The 10,625-nt window shown below is 35.2% G+C and overlaps 1 long non-coding RNA gene across 1 annotated transcript in view; it reads left to right on the top strand.

The window, feature by feature from the left end:
- Positions 1-10,126, top strand: part of LOC134484715 (uncharacterized) — a 168,760-nt gene extending 158,634 nt beyond the window's left edge. The window contains exon 3 of the long non-coding RNA XR_010062406.1: positions 9,690-10,126. This is a non-coding gene — a long non-coding RNA (uncharacterized LOC134484715). The remainder of the gene's footprint in view (positions 1-9,689) is intronic.
- Positions 10,127-10,625: the final 499 nt, after the last annotated feature.

Here is a 10,625-nt window from a genome sequence, read left to right on the forward strand (position 1 = left end):
AAACCCAAAATTATCTATTTTTGCCCTAATAAATTGTGTGCCAACAGTTTGTTCCAATGAAACTTTAGACAAGAAAAACAAAGTTGTTACAAAGTGCTAGTTCTACTCAGATCTAAAATTGAAAGCTGTCTATGTGACAGGAAGCATAGGAGGAACACTTGTGAAAAAGAAAGCAGAGTTTGTAGAAGACCTCATGCAGGGAAGTGCTTCATGCATTTGTAAAAAAAAAAGTGTAAAAGTCCTGAACTTTCATATTGAGTGAAAGTTGTTGAAGAATATTTACAAGTGACTCTGAGTGGATTACATAAGCAGGTTTATTTAAAAATCCATGGTAAATACTAGAAAAAATGGCACCAAAGTGTAATAGAGAAGAAAAGAAAATAAAGTTGAATTTTGGAACAGGTTACAATATGGATATTTTTAACTTGAACATTCTGAAGGTTATTGGATGATTTAATGTGATGAATGACTCAGACAAACTAACAATATTGCATGACTCTTTAATGAAATTGCTCTATACTGAGAACAAAACAATTATCTGTGACAAAAATCTATTCAATTATGGTTATATTTTTTAATATTTCTTTTTGAAAACATTCATTTAATTAAATAAAATTCAATAAGGAAGCAAAGATAACCCTTTTCATCTCTGACATTTCCAATCTCTAAACAGGGGTATAGTGCATGAAACTTCATACAGCATTTGCCTACTCCAGGTATCATTAATTTAAAATAATAAGCATAGCAGTGTATCATATTTGTAGTCATTTGTTACTAAGATCTAATAATCTCCTCTGAAAGACCTCCAATAAAAGCAATCTAAAATAACTTGCCCATTTAAATATTAAAAATCTTAAATATGAAGCTTGCTTATCTTTTTCACAACATATACACCATTTGTTATTATTTCATTTTTACATATGACTTTTAGTCACTCTACCCTTCTGGTTTTGATATATGCCAAGCTTCACAAGGAGGAGACTGAACACTTCTCAGCAGTCCTCATTTTTCCTCCCATTTTCCACTGCATCTGGGCCATATTACAATCAATGAAATTAATATTTTAATAAATGATAATGGGATGCAAATGTAGATTTTGATATTTCATACAATGAAACAAATAAAAAGAGGCAATAAACAACCAAGTACAGATTTTGCTTTTATATGAAATCAATGTTAATAATATCTTATAATATCAACCCTAATTTATATTGAGTCAATGCTGAAATATATGTGACATTTTTTTTGAAAAGATTAAGTGACTTTTCTGTATCTTTGTAAAAACAATTGGACATATTCAACAAAGAAGTGTCAGGCTCAGTTATTTTGTAGAAATAATTAAAAAAAACATTCCTCAAAATATTCTAATAGGTAGATCCAAAACACAAGTTTAATTCTCAGGCTCCAGATAACCAGCTCACATAGTGCTGAGCACTAGCCTTCCCTGTGCATATACAATTGTAATTTCCATAGGAAATATTTTTTTTTAAATCTCAAAAGCTATATTTACTTAACAGTAAGATTGTAGAAGAGGAAGATTACTTTTTCCATTTTTATTAAATTGGGTATTTATTTGCATTTCAATTGTTTTTATCTTTCCTGTCCACACGCCTAACCTCTTCCCCTCACCTTTTATTGTGGTTTTCCCCCCCATATTGATATCTTCTTCCTTACTGTCCCAGACAACCAAATATCCAAACTTTTATAATTGGGTAGAGAGCCAAACCAAGAATTCTCAACTGAGGTATCTCAATAGCTGAGAAAGACATCAAGAAATGTTCAGCATCCATAGTTCTCAGAAAAAGGCAAATCAAAATTAGCCAGAGATTCTATATTACACCAATCAGAATGACTAAGATAAAAAAACTTATGAAGTAGCAGAGTAGGCTACGATGTAGACAAAGTGGAACACTACTCCACTTGGATAGAAATGTGGAGGTTCAGAGAAAATTGCAAATAGCTTTACCTATTTGAAACCTATAGAAAACCCAGTTTACCACTCACTTCACCACATACACACAAACTTGATCCACATACAACAAGACATGTGGTTGAACAGGTTCACAGCAGCCTTACTTAAAATAGTCGAATGCTGGAAACAAGCGTGATTTACTTCAACTCCACTGAGGAATAAATAGAGAAAACATATGTGCTTTATTTAAATAAAGGAACACTACTCAGGTATTAAAAATGAGGACACCAAGAACTTTGTAGGCAAAGGGATGTAGCTGGAAATTAGTGAAGTAACAGAGATCAAAAAGGAAATAACATGGGATGAACTTAGTGACAAGCCGATTTTACCCCATATCTCAGAATGCCCACTATACAGAACATTTATCACATGAAGGGTAACATGTTAGAAGGTCAAATTGTGGATGCTTGCAACCAACTTAGAAGGGAGAACAAAATAATCATGAAAGGCAGAGGGATGGGGACTTATTTATAGGTAGAGAATGATGGACAAAGTAAGGTTAGTTGCAACAATGAAAAGAGAAACGAGAGTATTCCAGAGGAAAAGTGGAATAAATGACAATAAGTATATCAGTGGTGGGTGGTGAACTTGGATATCCCCAGGAAAGACCCAGGTGCCAGAGATGCAAGAGGTTCCCATAAACCTAATGGGATTATGGTAGTTGAAATACCAAGCAGCAAAGAGGTAGAACCACTAGAGACTGCCTCCTATAGCTAGACATGCACACCTGTGAAGGAATGGTGCTGCACACACAGTTCAAAATCTTTATCCTATAAATATCCAAGGCCTACAAGAATGCAAATACAAAAACAGAGCAAACACTGAAGGGAAGGCCCTTAGGAGACCTCCCCACCATAAGAAGCATTTCATCCACAGACTCTAAATCCTGGCCTTTTACTGATTTCAAGATGTGCTTGCGGATAATACCCTAATATGTCTGTCCTCTGAGGGGCTCCACCATCACCTGACCGTGACAGATGTAGATACAGCTAATATTTGGAAAGAACCTGATAGCCAGAAATGAATAGTTAGGGGAATGCATGAAGGATCTGAAGGGGATTGAGCCTAATATGAATAACAACAGGATCATTAAGTTTACACTTTCGAGGCTCAGGAAATTTATTACCAAATAGAATATACTTGGGTCAGTCAAAGGGTTCTGCTACATAGGTCGTAGAGCATATGGAGAAGACAACTGCCTCATTTGCCGTATCTGGGAAGGGAGTCAATTGGTCCTGTGGAGACATCATATCCCAGAGAAGGGGGATGTTGGAGGGCTAAAGTGAAGTGGCAAGGAGATGGGGGAGCACCATATTAGAAACGAAAAGGATCAGAATGGGGAATCAATAAAAATACCAGTTTGAGCAATGACATTCAAAATATAAAAAAACGAAGAGGTTATTTTACACACATACTGTTTATAATATAAGATATTTATGTTTACAATAGAGATGTTCACATCTGTTCTCCTTAAGGATTTTATATTCATTATCTATACTGTTTCAGGTTTACTGAAAGTTGAAATCCATAATTTTCATAAATTACTTAGTATTGAAATTTCACAAAGATAAACAAAATTAAAGTTTTATCTTTTGTCCTTATAGCTATAAATCTTTAGTTGCCTCGATGTTAAATTAAAAAAAAACATATTTTGTATTTCTATCCCATTAGGTCTCCATTCCATGCCTCAAATGTCTCTCAGTCTTTGCTGTACTTCTCTATATTCCCTCCATTGTTGCCCTCTGTTTCTTCACATTTGACATTCCTGTTCCTGACTGTGTCCCTCAGCAATCCATATGTACATTTGTACTTCCCAAAATGGAGACAGTCTGGACCATGTCCCTTGACACTTACACTAAACTGGTCATACAGAAACACAGTTTGGAGAATTAACATTCAGATTATAGCGAATTTGTATCCCATTTTTTCTTTTTGTTCTGGATTACCTCATCTATGATGACTTTCACAAGATCCATTCCTGTCCTGAAAATTCCATGCTTTCCTTTTTCTGATCTGTAAAAGCATCCATTTTCTTTATGTCTTCATTTGTTAAGGAAGAACTTGAATATTTCCACATTATGAAGGGTCTCTATATAGGATGAATCATCATTTGGATTTACACCCTCGAGTTATATCATTAGGCTTATCCATTTCCATATTCCTGAAGAAACATCATATTGATTTCAAAAGTTGTTATAGAATTTTGCCTTCCCACCAGGAGAATAGGAATGCTCCCCTCTCTCCATTATACAGTAAAGATAAGTTGGCTCATGTGTTATTAACCAAGGTTTTCTGAAATGATGAAAAAAATCTCAGAATAATTTTGTTTTGCATTTCCATAATGTATATGGATGATACATATTTGCCATTAGATTCTTATTGATTTGAGTTCTTCAATTGTGAATTTTTTGTTTAGATATGTAGCCCAATTTATTTCTTTTTCCTTGATATATAGTTCTTTAGTTTTTTATTTTGGTTTATAGAAGCTCATTGCTCAACGTGTACATGTAAACAATTCTTAGTATTTTTGAAAATAGCCACTTTAATTTAAATTTGCTAAGGTTAAATCATATAATGTGCTCCCATTAAACTCACAGAATTGGCAGATCTGTTGTAGCTAAGAAAATTCATTAAGGTCACTTTATGAAACATCCCTATATCAGAAAACATACTCTATGTACATAAAATTGTAGAATATACTTTAATTGTTTAATTTTTGAGAATTTCCACCAAAGTATTTTGAGGACAATTTACCCATTTATTTTGTCAACATCACTCTATTTCTTTGAATCCTACTTTTCTGTAACTTCTACATTAAAATACTGTTTAATAATCCCATGATAATCCCTTACAAAAAATTTTTCAATCCTCCAACAAAAGCCACTAACTGTCCAGAGTGTGTCAGTTAGGAGTAACAGCTTTCAGGCATTTATACTGCATTCTGGACTGTTGACTGGCTTGAAGCTGTGCAGGAAACCACAGCTGCTATGTGACATGAGAGTATCACTTCTTGTATCCAGACGACGCTCTTTATGTCTGATCCCACCCACAATTTGGCCACCTACAGTCTCTTAGCACCTTGTTTCAGGATGGCTTTTTAGCCTTGGGGTATAACATGCATATCCAACTCGTTATGGCTGAAATCAATAAAATGTAGACAACTATATAATGAATGAAAGGAAGAGGTCACTCCTGGAAAGTATTAACAAGATTGTCATAACCTCTGGCCATGTTAGGTAATGAAAGGTTTGAATTAATAAAATGAAAGAGAATATAGGAAACATGGAGAAAACACAGATTATTTAGATTTACAGTCCAAAATCTAGAATATATTTTAAAGCATTCGTGATTTACTGTGGGGAGTGGGTGTAGCGGTAATCCCAAGACAGAGCCCGGGACTGCTGCAGAGTTTCAAGACTAGCACCTGAAATTAAGCCACGCCCCATCGTGAGAGCTGCGCAGGCGCACCATGACGATAGATCAGGCCATGTGACGTGGACCTATGAATGGAGGTTACGCAGACTGGACGGTTGAGGTGGTTGAGGGAGGATATAAGGGACTGGGCTCGGGGCTGGATGGAGGCATTGTTCATGCTTGCAGACAAAAGGGTTCCTGAATATACTGCTTTGAGAAGAATGTGGGGTGTCACTCCTTTCCTGCTGGTCGGGGTTGGAAGTGACAGTAAATACTAGATGTATTCGATTTATCAATATTAAATCAGCTCATTTTTTATAATTTAAGCAGCTCTATACTAAACAATTACATAGAATCGGTATTTAATTTCTCCCACCTCAAATATCATAGGACCACATGTATTCAGTTGAAAAGAAATGAATATACATTTAAATAGCATTTAAAGTGTCTAAGACTATTTCATAAAGTAGAGAAAAGGATTGAATACATTAAAATTATATTTTTGAATCTGGTTTTATCTAACAATGACAAAGAATATAAGGAGAGAGAGTGAGACAGGGGGACAATGAGGCAAAAGGGAAGGTAATGAGAGAGGGAGAAAAAGTTACAGACGACTGACACAAAGAGAGGAAGAGAGAGTATTACACGCTAATTTACACCTATACACACATATTCTCAATAAAATACTTGTGAACAGATTCAAGTCAACATTAAAAATAATCTTCAACCAGATAAGCTTTCTTCAAATCCCAGACATACAAGTTTGATTAGTCCTGGGGAAGCTGTAGGTATGGAGGATATAGTTCAACATAATAAAGGCAAGGTACAAGAAGCCAACCAAAATCATCTTGCTAAAGAGAGAAAAATCAAATGCAGTTCCACTACAAGCAGGAGAAGACAAGCATATACACTGGTTTCATACCTATGTATTATAGTTTTTGTAATTTTAGTTAGAACAATATTACAACTGAAGAAGATCCAGGGAATATAAATGAAAAACGAAGGAATCAAAATGTTCTCATTTGCAGATGTTGTGATACCATTTTAAAAACTCTAAAAATGTATCAGTCTCTTAAGACTGAAAAATAGGGTCATAAAAGCAGAACATCATATGAACACACAAAATTCCTTAGCTTTACTTTTTGCCAATACAAACCATACTGTGAGAAAATATGGGTAAAATTCCCCTCACAATAATCTGAAAATATAAAATTAAATATTGTGGATAAAAATATTTAAAATGCAAAGACCACTATGAATTAGATAGAAGTGATCCTGAATAGAGACAATTGTTCTCTAAAAGATTAAGTTTCTTAAAGTTGAAAATACATTCATAAATTGTAGAATTCAAAGTGATTACTCAGAACACATTATCTTTCCTGTTTTCCAATTTCAGGCAATGGGAGAAAAATCAGGGAAATATTACACTTGAAACACTCTTAAAATATATAACAAAATACCCTGGATTAGCAAAGTCATAAAGCATACTATTAGTTAGAAGACATATGAAGTAATGATGATCCATCCAGAATATATAAGGAAATGTTCCAGCTGATGTTCTGAAGGACCTTAAAGACTTGAATCAATCAAAGCTTTTATATTTTTAAGTATAAGCAGATAATATAGTAATGTCAATTGTTAATTAATTAATAAAGCTAATGCAATAAATATTGATTAGAAAATTTTACTACAATAAATCACCCACTTATATGAAACTCAAGAATTTGACTATAATTATTCTACTATGGGACAGAGGAGAACTTTAAAGTGCTAAGTGCTAGCATGATTAGGGAGATAATTTTAAAGAGAAACAAAGAGGGAGGAAAAATATCATGAGATTAAAAAAATGTAAGGGTTACATACACAGTGTGATGTTGTTGTCAGAGTGAATATTTCAAAGGATTGGAGCGTCCAGGATTTATTTATTGATTTAAAAGGTGAGGTTACATACAACAGGAGTCTAGACTATCAGATCAGATCTCCAGAAAATGCCAAATGTTTCTGATAGTACTACTAATTTATAGTAATCATAAAAATGCCAAGGTGGGAAATTGAAGGTGTTTTTCACCTCACAAGTTACAGTTCATAATGGAATACAAGAAAAGGACACACGGAAGCAGCATGAAAATTAAGAGGAACTCTGCTTACTAATCTGCTCAGCTACCTTTTCTCTGTAACCTCCTCAGATTACTAATGTTGGTACCATCCACAGTGGGCAATGTCCCCATACATCATCTAGCCATCAAGAAAATGCAAAATACTGATGCCTACAAGCCAATCTGATGGAGTCAGTTGCTCAATAATGCATCATTTAGACAGCCACAATAAGCAATCACAGCAAGCCATAAAAGGAAAAGAGAAAACTTAGCCAACAAAAGAGTACCCCTTCATGAATGGAATTTGAGATCAAAAGTGAAGTTCTATATGAGGAAAAATTATATGGATTATGCCAGAAATCACACTTTATTTAAAATAAAAAATGACAACAAGACAAAGCCACAAATAAAATATTGTGAAGTTTGACATTTTGAAACCTCTTCTGGAGATTGCAGGGTAGACTCAGGACATGGTTTTTGGTTGGCAACAACATTGACGATCCAGTGTTTTGGTGGAGGATTTTCCATCAGATGCCTTAGCTTTACTACAAATGCTAGTCCAAATTACAAATCATAGTCAGTCAAGTTTTTGCCACATCTTGTGCTCCAAAGACAAGGAGCAGTTCATTTAGTGATGATTTTGTGATGACTCTAACTCATATCAGAGTCATAGATATTGCCAGCATATAGAAAACCACAAGACCCGTTGTCAAACACATATTCTCCGCATTGCCCACAGTCACCATAGTAATATGAGTGGTGAGCTGTACAGTATGATTTGTTTCTGTTTTCTGTTTTTGCATCGTATAAACCTTGTTTCTTTGACCGACAGAGAAGTTTCAAATAAAATAATGAATAATTTTTGCATTGAAAGCTATTGGTGGCTTGTAGTTGTAGTTGAAAATGAGAACCTCAAACAATCTTCACTCGATCCTCTTTTTTTAGAAATGGGGTTGATTTGCTTTTGCTTTTGCGTTTTGTTACATTTTGTTGATTTTTTATTTTATTTTGTTTTCTTTTTCTTTTTATTCTTTTCTACATGCAGAGATCAATAATTGGTCGGAAGAATTTCAAGTACAAATTCAGATGGCCGGAAAAAGGCCAGCCTTTCTGACAGGTCCACATTGTTGGTTATAGTATGTTTTTTTTGTTTTTGTTTTTGTTTTTGTTTTTTCTTTTGCCTTTAATGTTACCCATTTACACTTTCTTGGATCCTTTTTTCCTGGCATAACTAATGCTACATATATATTATAATTATTTGAATTTCAACTCTGAAATTCTAACTGCTCTATCTCCCTTCCAAAACCGGAGACATGTATTGAGTCTTGTATGGTCTCGTTTTGATTCTTAGATCAGGAATCATCCTGCGAACACTGAAGGTCCTGTTTCCAAATTGTTTCTGTATAGTTCAATAAAGATGCTCTTGGCCAACCAGTTGTGTGGATATCTAGTATTCCTGCAGGCAGGTTAGTAGACACAAGGGTGGAGAAAGTATTTAGTACTTGAGATGGAGTAAGAGCTACCAGTCATGTGATATCTAGTATGGAGTGGCAATTGGTGTAGCAGGCAGGATGTTAGAAACACAGTAAGATGAGAGCATACTTGGGGTGGTGAGCAATGACTAATGTCAACTGAGCAACTGAGCTAGGGCAGATTTAGAGGTGTTGAGTAGGGAGTAAAAATGGTAGCCTGCTGTTTGGTAGAGGCTTAAAAAAACTGAAAATAGAGCTAAAGCACATCAAAAGTTCCTCAGCGTATGTGGCTTTCAAGTGCATTCTAAGGGAACCTGATCAGCTCTGGTGGCTTGGTCTTCCTGGACCTTAAAATGAGGCAGTAGGAACAACCTTCTGCAGAGTCTTATGAGAGCAATCCATGACCACAATGAGCGTGTCCAAAGTCACCTTGACCATGAGAGTTAGAGCTGAACCACATGTATCTTTTGATTATAACCATTTCTTCTTTGTGATCTTTTAGTGTTCCATTTGCTCAAAACTATTAGTGAAGAGGGTAAAATGATTCTAAAGGCTATTCTTGGTTGTCAATTATTCATCTGAGATTAATTAAACTCCAAGGACAGAGGGAATATGTGTCAAATTTCTGCATAAGGTCAAGGTCAAATGTATTTCTTATATGGATCTTCGGAGTAGGATGTTGCATCTTTAACCTAGAACTTTATCAAGATCAAATTGTTATATTTATTTTTTCAGGCATCTGCAGATACATTCATTTAAGGAATGAATCCTTCTCACTGGAGACAATAGAGGGGACCTGCATATCAATAATAAACATCACTTCAAGACATCAAAGCAAAATATCAAATTGAGAATGGAATAATTTTATTAGGACAGTGTTTTGCAAACAACTTCTTTCACAAACAGTCTTGGAAGGAGAGTTCTGAAATTTTGCATTTCATATTTTACTTTGCTGGTACTCTGACAGAATCAACTCACAACTGTTTGGGACCTTATGGGCAATTAAACACTACAAACAGAGCTGAATGCATCATATGCTCTGCCGTCTGTGTTAATATGGGTACAGTGAAGAACAACTATAATAAATCTATTCATCTGTTTTTCAAACAGCATCCTCATACAATTGTGGACTTCTGTGGGTTGTAGGATGGCTGAGAGCTGCAAATGCAGAAGTGGGATGGTACATGCTTGGGGTGTGAAAGATCATAAACAACTTCACAATATTCATTGCTTTAATAATTACTAGGAGGTGGACTTCTGTAAAATGACTTCAGCAGATCAGCATGGTAGAGAAACAGTAACTGATTCTCTGTAGATTTAAATGCATTGGATTGTGGAACATAGACTTAGAGGTAGAGACATGTCAGCACATGAAGACTGAATAATCAAACTTCTGTTGCCCCTTAAATTTCCCTACCACAATTTTTGAGGCAAACAGCAACCGATTTTTGCACTGCGGAATAGAATAAAAGCCAATTTGTTGAAAATGTCAATCATAAGAAAATGCTGACATCTTCTGTGACGCACATCAACTCTCTGCCTGGCTGCAGGATGGCTGACTGTCTCCTGTCAGCATGGACTTTTACTGCCACCCCTTTTATAAGTGCAGAGCTCCAATCTGCTTCAGGCACATCATCAGCTCCCCATTCTGTTGCAGGTAGATTAGATCAC

Source organism: Rattus norvegicus (assembly GCF_036323735.1).
Source record: "Rattus norvegicus strain BN/NHsdMcwi chromosome Y unlocalized genomic scaffold, GRCr8 chrY_unlocalized_34, whole genome shotgun sequence".
Classification (NCBI taxonomy): Eukaryota; Metazoa; Chordata; class Mammalia; order Rodentia; family Muridae; genus Rattus; species Rattus norvegicus.